The sequence below is a fragment of the Gobio gobio genome, assembly GCF_949357685.1.
Source record: "Gobio gobio genome assembly, chromosome: 22".
Taxonomy (NCBI): Eukaryota; Metazoa; Chordata; class Actinopteri; order Cypriniformes; family Gobionidae; genus Gobio; species Gobio gobio.
Genome location: NC_137118.1, coordinates 22,466,470 through 22,477,282, shown reverse-complemented (window position 1 = coordinate 22,477,282; position 10,813 = coordinate 22,466,470). Strand labels below are relative to the sequence as shown.

The 10,813-nt window shown below is 35.4% G+C and overlaps 1 protein-coding gene across 2 annotated transcripts in view; it reads left to right on the top strand.

The window, feature by feature from the left end:
* The first annotated feature begins 1,607 nt into the window (after positions 1–1,607).
* Positions 1,608–10,813, top strand: part of lpar1 (lysophosphatidic acid receptor 1) — a 33,131-nt gene continuing 23,925 nt past the window's right edge. For both annotated transcript variants that reach the window (XR_013815571.1, XM_079804555.1), the window contains exon 1: positions 1,608–1,861. The gene's annotated coding sequence lies outside the window, so the exon portion shown is untranslated. The remainder of the gene's footprint in view (positions 1,862–10,813) is intronic.

Sequence of the window (10,813 nt, the reverse complement as noted above, 5' to 3'; positions counted from 1 at the left end):
GGCGGAACCTGATGAATTAGAGCGGAGACAGCGAGCCAGGTCTTCTCGTCCAACATCAGTGCCTGACCTCACAAATGTGCTTCTAGAAGAATGGTCAAAAATTCCTATAAACATACTCCTAAACCCTGTGGAAAGCCTTCCCAGAAGAGTTGAAGCTGTTATAGCTGCAAAGGGTGGGTCAACTCCATATTAAACCCTGCGGATTAAGAATGGGATGTCATTAAGGGTGCTTTCACACTTGGTTTGATTGCTCCCCCCTCCCCCTGCCCCCACTGGACTGTGTTCATATTATATTATTTGGGTCCGAACCGGGGTGTGTTTGTGTCATCAAAGCAGCAGGTGTTTACGTTAACTCATGTGCCTGTATAGGCATAAAACTTTTGGCAATATAGTGTAAGTAGAAAAGTTGGCATATTTGGATTGCAGGGAGAAATCCCTCATCCTGTTCTTTTGCTATCCATAAGGGCATCATAGTTGAAAGGTGCGTTCATGTTGTGCATTCTATTCATAGTTTTCACGTTACGTCACATTCTTAAAGGAACACTCACCTGGAGAGCAAAACGAGGCTTTCCTCCATTACCCGCCAGTCATTTTTACATGGAGCGTACTAAGTACCAATGTAATAAGACAATTTTATTACAGACCAAATTCAATATACACCTTATTAATGATGCATACTATAAACATGTGAGTAGATGAACCCAGAATATGCAACACACTGTTTCTTGTTAAGCTTTTTTTCTTTTGTTTCATAGAAAACTATTATAAAGATTCTATTCTATAAGATATTCCGGGCTCATCTGCTCACATGTGTATAGTATGCATAATCAATAAGGTGTGTAATGAATTTGAGCTTCGAATATAACTATTTTAGTACATTAAAGCACTTGTGTGCATATAAAGCACACTAAATATGTGTGGCTTAAAACAAATGTAAAACTGACAGGCCGGTGCTGCAGTTCTATGGATGTTTCGCCCTTCAGGGCTCCAACTGACTGAAAACGATTAATTGTAGGGGTGTGAATTTGTGTTTAAAGCGCACCTAAAATGTATGTGTGTGGTATAGGCTACATTTACCACCATCTATCTATCTCAATTGTAATACATCAGGTAGGTTTTAAATGATGAATTGGGATGTGTTATTAAAAATCACCCTGATGCCAACTGGTAAAAAGTACCTACCAAACTTATAACTTATAACAAATAAGATGGATAGATGGTGGTAAATGTTTTCTAAGTCAGGACAAAAGTCAAATATATGACAAAATCATCCCCAGAATTAACAACAGACTATATAATCAACATTTAAAAAGTTAGTATCATGAATCACATACACATACACTGTAAGAAAGGTAGTTCACTCACAGCTTATAAAATGTACTGAGTGAGCTGACAATGTGTTTTCAATTATACGCACCACGCCAGCGCGCCTACAGTGAGTGTTTGCATTTGCGCGTCTGTGTGTGTGACGTGACGTCCCTCTAACATCTCTCTCTCTCTCTCTCTCTCTCTCTCTCTCTCTCTCTCTCTCTCTCTCTCTCTCTCTCTCTCTCTCTCTCTCTCTCTCTCTCTCTCTCTCTCTCTCTCTGCGAGAGAGTGTTGCTGCTGAGTCTCAGTGCTGCAGTTGTTCTCCGAGTAACGGGACAGAGGTGAATTATCCCAACTCACATGCCGTATATGCGCGCAACTGCGAGGAAATAAAATGAATATTCACAAACAGCCGTGGACTAAACAGCGCTGAACAACAATCGAGCCATCTCTCTTAAACAGACTCGCGTGTGTTTTTGGAGCTTTTAGTACTTTTTTTGAGGAGTTACCATTCAGTTTTGGAATAACTTGGAGTTCACTGTCACTACTGCAAGTAAGTATTAAATGTCAATGTTTAAAATATGAAAATGATAGCCTAAGATTTGTTTTTTTATCATTTAGTTTATGTTTAATGTTAATGTTTGCTACGCAAGTATGCATAAGTAAGATCAGCAAATTTCGGATCTCAGAGACAGTAACGCGTGGCAGTGTCCGAAAGAAGAGGCTGAGGAACTGAAAAAAAAAATCATAATTTATTTGTACCCTTTAATTAATGCATCCTTTCTCATATTAGTTTAGGGATGCATAAATTGGTAGATGTAAATCAGGCCCTTTGCATTTTTAAAAATGCATTTTAGGTGTCTGCATAGGTGCCACCCTGTCCCCCAAAGGTGTCAAACTTCAGTGTTTGCCCCAATTTACACTAATACCTCCCCCTCACTTCCACACAGACTAAACACTCACAAGAAGATAACGTACCTAACAAAAGGGGAATTGTTTCATACTGTGTTGTGTGTAGTTACTGTTCTAACAACCAGTTCTGGATTGTTGTAAATTCAGATTGATAGCAGTCAAACATTCCTAGCCCTTCTGGCCAGCTCCCAAAAAAATACGCCTTTGAATAATGTAGCCTATGCCAAATCAGAAAGGACTCATGCAGGTCAATCACCATATTGTACCACATACAAGTATTCTGATGCGGTTTAAAGTACTGGCTTTAGTATCTTATGTTGCAGTAGGTTGGTCCCGATCTGAGTTGACTGTATTGGAAAAAAAACTGAAATTCATGTCAAGGACTTCATTTATTTTCATTTCATTACCCTGAGTCATGATGTGGTCACACAGTTAAGTAGTTGTAGTAAGATTACAAATAAAACCACAGTTAAGCTGCCTGATGATTGTACATTTGATTTATTAGGCAATTCAGTGAACTTTATCAAAACCATCAAGTAACGAAAATGGAAAAATCTTATATCTGACCTTCCTGGGATGCACTGTGAACAGTAACGCTCATCATATTTAATTGGTTTAAGTGGGGTAAGCTTAAATTTAAACAAATGAGTTCAATCAAATGAACTCCTATGAGTTTTTATAACTTTCTTTTTTCTTTTGAGTTCACAAAACTGGCACATTTTAAGTAATCAGAATTTGTTCATTGTTTTGAGTTCTATGATCTTGTTTCTTTCTAATTTAGACAAAGTTAAATTTAACTTAAACTGCAGTGAGATTTTAGCATTTACTGAATTAGCTAGTTAAAGCTCTACTAAAAAATATTTAAATTGAGATTACATGATAATTTTAAATGAAATGTACTCGAATGTCTCAAATTAAGAAATTATTTTCTAAATCAAAACAAAATGTCTTAACTTAAACATTTTGATGTAACTGATAACTTCAAATTTTGAGTTTTGTCAACTTATTCGGGTTAACAGTGTGCAGCCAGTTTTGACTGCACTGTAAACCCAAAGTTGACAAAGCAAAAAAAAATTTGGTAATTTGTTACATCAAAATGTTTTAAGTTAAGAAATTCAATTCAGTTCAACTAAGTAGAACTTAAAATGCTTAAGTTAAGAGTAATTAAAATGTAAGTTAATTCATACATTTAACTTAAAATGATCATATAATCTAATTTTAAATATTTTTAGAAGTGGAAATTTAGCTAGCTATAACTAGCTAATTCAACAAAATGCTAATTGGTAACGCAATGCTTTGATAACATTATCATAGCAATTGCTGAAAGAGTATGGCAATACAGAATATATTTAACATACCTGTTCTCAAACCAGCTCATGCTCCATTGATGGTAACCCTACAAAAAAAAACACATAACAGAAACATTTCTAAATTAGCATAGCAAAACATTAAACACTACTAAATCTTAGGGCTGGGTATCAGATGTTCCGATTCGATTCGATTTCGATTCGCAAGCTCTCAAATCGATTCGATTTCGATTCTCGATTCGATTTTCGATTCTCGATTCAATTTCGATTCAACTCAATGAATATAGATTTAATTCAAATAGCCCACTATATTTATAAAAAAGAACATTGAACAAGTTTATATACAATATTTTGATACACTTATTCTAAAACTTAAAAAGGATATTGGATGATTTTCAGCAATTTTCAGTAAAGGACAAGCATTTCTTGCGATTTAGCCGACCGTCATTCAGACTCTGTCCGTTTTTATGGAGTTTTTTCCATCGATTTTGAATCAACCACATTTAAAAAAAACGATTAATCGAAAAAAAAAAAAAAAATTTGCCCAGCCCTACTAAATCTCCCGCTTCACATTAATCTTGCACAAAGCATTTACTCTCCCTTTCGAGTGCCATGGCAAAGCATGCTGGGAAATATCCCAGTTTAAGGTACATTTAAGTTTGTCTAAATGAAAAGAAACAAGTTCATAGAACTCAAAATGATGAAACAATTCAGATTACTTAAAATGTGTCAGTTTTGTGAACTCAAAAAAGAAAAAGAAAGTTCTAAATACTCAAAGTTAATTTGATTGAACTAATTGATTTAATTTGAGTTTGCCCACCTCAAACCAATAAATTATATTTTGAGCATTAGAGCTTATGGTGTGTATTTGTTTGAACTCTGTGTCGACTGAATACATTCGACATGGCCCTTACTTTTAGAATACAGTACATGTGGCATGAAAAAAAATACAGTACTTTTAATTCTGCATTGTGCTCTTTTAAGATCAGTAGACTGAACATATTTAGTGCCAAGGTTTTAATATATCCAATGGTTGGTCTGATGCAAGCTAGACCGAGACAGGAAAGCCTCCCCTTTACAAAAAAACACACATGGTACTCCATCACCTCCCAGGTCAGGACTGGGTGCAGCTGTGGAGCCGATCAGAGCTGGGATGCCAGGGCTGGTTACTGCCCTTCCTGCTGTGTGTCAGAGCTGCTGAAGGGAGATATCAAACTCTAAAATGTGTTCTGTGGCCTTCAATTAGGTGCAATGGTGCTCTCTAAATAAATATGTCGAATGGGCATGGCTGGGAGGTCCCGTGACAGGTTGTGGTTGATTGTTGTGCTGTATTGTGAGCTATTTTTATGGCCACCCAGTTGGTAGTATAAATAAGACATACTAGTTTGATGTATGTGATCTTTTGAGGTGTGTGGTTTATTGCTTTTAATGTGAGAAGTTGCAGATGTCAAAACAGTTTAGCTTAGCTATGAGGTTTATTGATTTCTAAACTGTGTATTATCTTCATAGGATAATGATTTGTTGTGATGTTGGTGTCAAGCTGTTATCTTTAGATTGTTTTATGTCCTTACTGGAGTTTATGGCTCCTAGTCTGGTTAACTTCAAAGGCAAACTCACAATATGAATTGTGGTAGGCTGTTGTAACTTTGTGATGACTTGCTTGATTGTAGGGTGTATCTCTCTCTCTCTCTCTCTCTCTCTCTCTCTCACTCGCTCACTCGCTCACTCACACACACACACACACACACACACACACACACACACACACACACACACACACACACACACACACACACACACACACACACACACACACACACACACATACACACTCTCACAATAAATAAATGGAGTGTTTTTTATACAGTATACACACCAAAATGATAAGAGCCGTTTGTTGGTGTAAATGGAGCATTTGGAGCTAAATGGGCATATAGATATTATTATTGATATCATTATCATTTTTTATTAATTTTTCTTCTCTGTTTTAATGTAAATCAGATTACATATTTAAATAAATTAAAAGCAGTAAAACTGAGTATTCTTTAACTTGCAGTTATACATTATTTTAATATTCATTATTTATATTTTAGTTTTTTCTAAAAAACTGCGGTAATAAATATTAACTTTTCCAAATTGTGGTAGACAATTATGTGAAATTACATGATTATTTATTTTTTTATGAAAATAATTGCCTTGTGCAGCTAAAAAAAAAAAATTAAAAAAGTAATGGTCCTAATAATGATATAATATTATACCTAATCTACCTTCTTTAGAAAATATAACCGGTTCTCTTTAGGTTTTCTGAGAGTCACACACTAATCAGTGTAACTTGTATTTTAATAAGTTGGGAGTTTTTTGTTTGTATTCAAATGTGTCTTGTGTCTCACTTGGCATATAAAGATGCGTTGTTGGAGTGTGCAGCCCATATGAATCCAAGACACACCCATACACAACTGTGACACACACAACCAGCCTTATATCTACAGGGGAACTTGAGTTTAATAGTTCAGAAGAGTGCATTCAATCACCTTTTGGCTTCTTCCTGAAGTTTTCTTACTTTGATGTCAGTGAATATTCCATTTAAATCATACTTGTTAAACAACATATCATGTTCATTAGATCACATTCATTTTAGCCGCGTTTCCGCCGCAGGAACTTTCCCCAGGAACTTTGGGGTGGTACTCGGTGTGTTTCGACCCCAGGAACCAGGGTCTAAATGAAGTTCTGGGTAAATACCCCCCCGAAAGTCCCTGCTCGTGAGGTAGTACTTTTTCAAAGTACCCCCAAACTTTCGGGGGTGGGACTTTGGCGCCGAACATGCTGATTGGTTGAGCTCACACAACATTTTATTTCAACCGGCATTTTTAAAAGTCTTTTGCGAGGTTCTTTCTGCATTCAGTAAATATCAGTCTTGCTCTTTCTGTCTGATGGCGCGCGGCCGTCTCAGCCATTTCACGGTCAATGTCCGTAATAGCTGATAATAACATATATTGTCTTATTTTAAATCTAGCTTTACGAGATTTCAGAATACGCTTTAGTATCAGTGCTCATCTCTTTTCCGCCATTTTGTTAATTACCTCTTTAGTAAACCAATAAATAACCAGCAAAAGCAGCGCTGCTTGAATCTCCTCCATACTTGTTATTGTTGCAGACAGTGTCGCACAAAAATTATTACTGTCCGTCGCTGACTGGGAAGAGCAGTCGCGCGCAGTCCTACATCACCGGACTAATTTGCCTAATCTTCACGGTACTTTAGACAGCAGTGGAAACGCAGACAGCAGCAGGTCTGGGGGGAAAAAAAGTTCCTTGTTCCGGGTAATTTCGGTGGAAACGGGGCTTTTCATAGTGATGTATGTTCAGCCTTTGGTGCCTAATTAATCTATTGCCCATTTAATTAACCCTCTTAAAGCTTCAAATGTCAAGGTTATAATTGTTACTGTTAGTTTGCATGTTGTAATACGCAGTTATATCTGATGCCTGCTTAATAAGACCAAGCTGGATGTTCTATGCAACCTTGAATGATACAGGAAATCGTCTCGTCTCATGCAGTTGTGTGGGAAGCCAATAGAGTTGAGTTGTGAAGTTTAACAAGGTGAAGTAACTTTTAGTTGTGTATACGTTTGACCCTACTTGTAATATCCTTAAGAATGAAAACTGAGTAAACAATTGACATATAAGGGTGTTTAAAATAACAGAACCATGTCATAAGAGCTAAAATGACCTACATTAGAATAACAAATGCAGCTGCAGAGATGAATCACTAAGTCGACTGCCAATTAGCAGTATGTGTATATAAAATTCATTTTTTTTAATAACAAAAGAAAACTTGCAGTTCAAAGCAAACTCTATGCCAGAATTGCAGCTCCCTGTTTCACAACATTTGTTAAGGAAAACCTGATTATAAATCTCAAGAATAAATATATTTGCCCTCATTTTGTTCGAAATGGCTTTATTTCTACCATTTAACCCAAAGGAGAAATTTTGAAGAATGTTCACGCTACTCTTGAATGGTCAACATGCATTGATGACACCAGGTTATGTCAATGATACTATTGATGTGTGGTTAACGTAAACCTGGTGTAATGGATCTTGACCATCTCATATTTGGTATGTTCCTCATGCAAATCCATTATATGGCTTTATATGACTTGGAATACAGCATACAAGTCATATGGACTTATTTTATGATACTTTTATGCTACTTTTTATCATTTTTGGAGCTCCAATATTCATCCCAGGGTTATTATAATTTACTCAAAATTGGTAGCACTTTACTTTACAGTCCTGTTCTGCATGTACATGCTATGTACTTATTATAGCAATTACAATAACTAGGTTATAACTAGGTACTAACCCTGAACTTACCTCTAAACCTTACATTAACACATGTAGTTACTTTATATTACCAGTACGTTCTTGGGTAAGTACACTGTAAGTACATGTACCGTAAAATAAAGTGTAACCTAGAATGAACTAAAACTTATATTTGAGAAGTTGCCTTGGCAACTAACTGAAATAAGAAACAAATTACTTAAATAGTTTTTTTTTTTTTACTTAAATAGTTACAAAAAATAAACACTAATGACAAACGCACAAAATATACTAAAAATTAAACAAAATAAAACTAAAAACTAAAATAAAAAGCTTATCAAAAATATTATTACAAATTATATATATATATATATATATATATATATATATATATATATATATATATATATATATATATATATATATATATATATATAAAAATACTGAACATTCATTCCACTTTCATTTTGATTTTTAAAAGTAGTCAGGGCATTTCAATATTTATTTTCATTTTATGAAGGAAGTCATATGGGTTTGGAATTAATGAAGACCGAAATTTCAATTCTGGATGAACTATTGCTATATTAGAGACAGATGGATGCTTTACAGTATTGGCTATGAATGTATAAACCTCAAAAGTATAACCTCAAAATTTACCACAAAATTGAACCCCTGTGACCCACTCTGAGCAATATTATGTCAGAGGACTGCCATTTGGAAACCCTAGCTTAAAACCATGCACCATGAAGGATAATCTGGAGTAAGGAGCACAAAAAACCCCACCTCTGAGTGATGGGGGGAAAAAAATCTAAATAATCTTTTATCCTATTACTTTCATCCAAGGAGTTTGCCAAATGTTAAACATTGTGTTTCATAAGTATTTGGGCAGCCATCTTGTGGGAGTCATTATGTCTGATGATTGTTTTTCAAGGTTTTATAGCTTCCAAGGAATATGAGACCACTTTGTAGGACCAGGTGCTTCCTATCTAGATGCTGCAAACACTGCTCTGCCATGACATTCCCATAATTCAGGGAGATAATGCCACCATACACGGCTAAATAACTTCTTGGTTGATTTCATTCACCAGACAATTTCCATGCCCAGATCTAAAAATGATTGAACCATGAACAGCCAAATGTAGATTTCATCATCTCTACTTTCTCAAGAACTGGAGGATTTTATGCTAGAATTGTGTGATGTCTCACTATACACAGTTTGCTTGCATTTAGATTATACCAAATCTGTCTGAATCTATGGAATTGATTCAGATTGGTGATTTGAATTTGATTCCTTGATTATTTGATTGTTAAAAAGTGTATCTTTGGGTCCTTTCTCACTTGGTTCGATTGCCTGCATGGTCCAAACCCAAGTTCGATTGCTCCCCCTCCCATTGTTGGACCCATTATTTGGGTCCGAAACGAATGTGTTTGCATCATCAAAGCAGCAGCTGTTTACTTGTTTCTTGGTAATGGCAACACAGGAAAGGTCGGGACATGACAGCACTTGTGTCTATCTGCCGCAAATGTATTGCAAATGTTCCAAAGAACTCTAGAGACGATTTGTGCTGAAGGTGAGCAGAAATGAGATATACATTTTCTCTGCTTGCAGTGTGTCAGTCACGTTTGTCAGGAAAGTGAGTGAAACCTACACAAACAAACAGTTTTATTTAATCATGTATCATTAATAGCAGTTAATTCATATCAGCAGTGAACCGTACCGGAATTCGCATGAAACGTAATCCAGACCACCCTTTTTTATGTGCACCCGAGACTGAACTCTGATGTCAATTGAATCTGGGTGACCACCAAAAGTGCTAGTGTGATCTAGCTAAGTGCTAAGGGTGCAACAAGTTCATTTATCCCAGCACACAGCATTGTTTTGGATGTTTGGTAAGTTCCGCCGCAAAATATACATAATAAAAGACTACCATTCAGGTTGTGAACATACCCAACCTAAAGGCATAGGGATACCTTTAAGTTCGGTGATGAAATGCCAATGCGAATTAATTCTAAGTGGACCAGGAAAAAATGTTTGTTTTTTTTTTGGCCCAGACCAAATGAACCGAGCAAACACATTCAGATTTCATAACGATTGACCTAGTTAGATCATTAGTAGTTCCTGCATAGTGACTAGGTAACCCTTGAGTAACTAGTGATGCATTTTATGAATTTATTCAGAGTAAAAAAGATGATTGATTACGTTTCAGACACAATAATGTTCTTTATAATTTGTCAGTTAGTTAATAGTTAATGAGGCTAATCTCGGTAAGCATTGATTACTTAACAATGTACTATCTCCTAAATTCGATATTACTTGCTGATTAGTTAACATTTTTTCTTTAATAATTAGTAGTAGTAGCTGAAGTGTTAGTGTAGTACTACTCATTAGTCCTGCATTACTTCCTGCATAGTTATCTATTAATGACGGACCATTATTCTAAAGTGTTACCAAAATATTTTACAATTTTGATTGGATTTGATTTTGATTTTGATTTTTGATATTTCAAACAGTGATGAAATGTAAACATACACTGTAAAAAAAGTAGCTGCCTTACATTTTTTTATACAATCAACTTGGATGTTTAAGTCATTTCAACTTAAATTACATTTAAACTGACTTTAATGAGTTGAATCTTTTATTACTTAAAGACTGGTAAATTGCTTAAATTAACTTATTTTGATGAGTTAAAGCAACGCAAAAACATATGTTGGCATAACTTATTGATCATATAATTTTTCACAATATAGCTACTCTGCATCAGATAATTGAATGCATGGATTGTGTATATTATATTATGCTCTGCGCTTGTGCATTTGTGTTTCCTTTATTTGGTTACATGCTTTAGCCTGTGTCACTGTTTGTGACTGGTTTCCATAGAAGTGTGATCAGTCAGTAGGTCAAAGTATTTCGTTTCTCTGGGTTCGAAGATGAGTTGATGACATTATGTTTTTATATAGTTACATAATACACT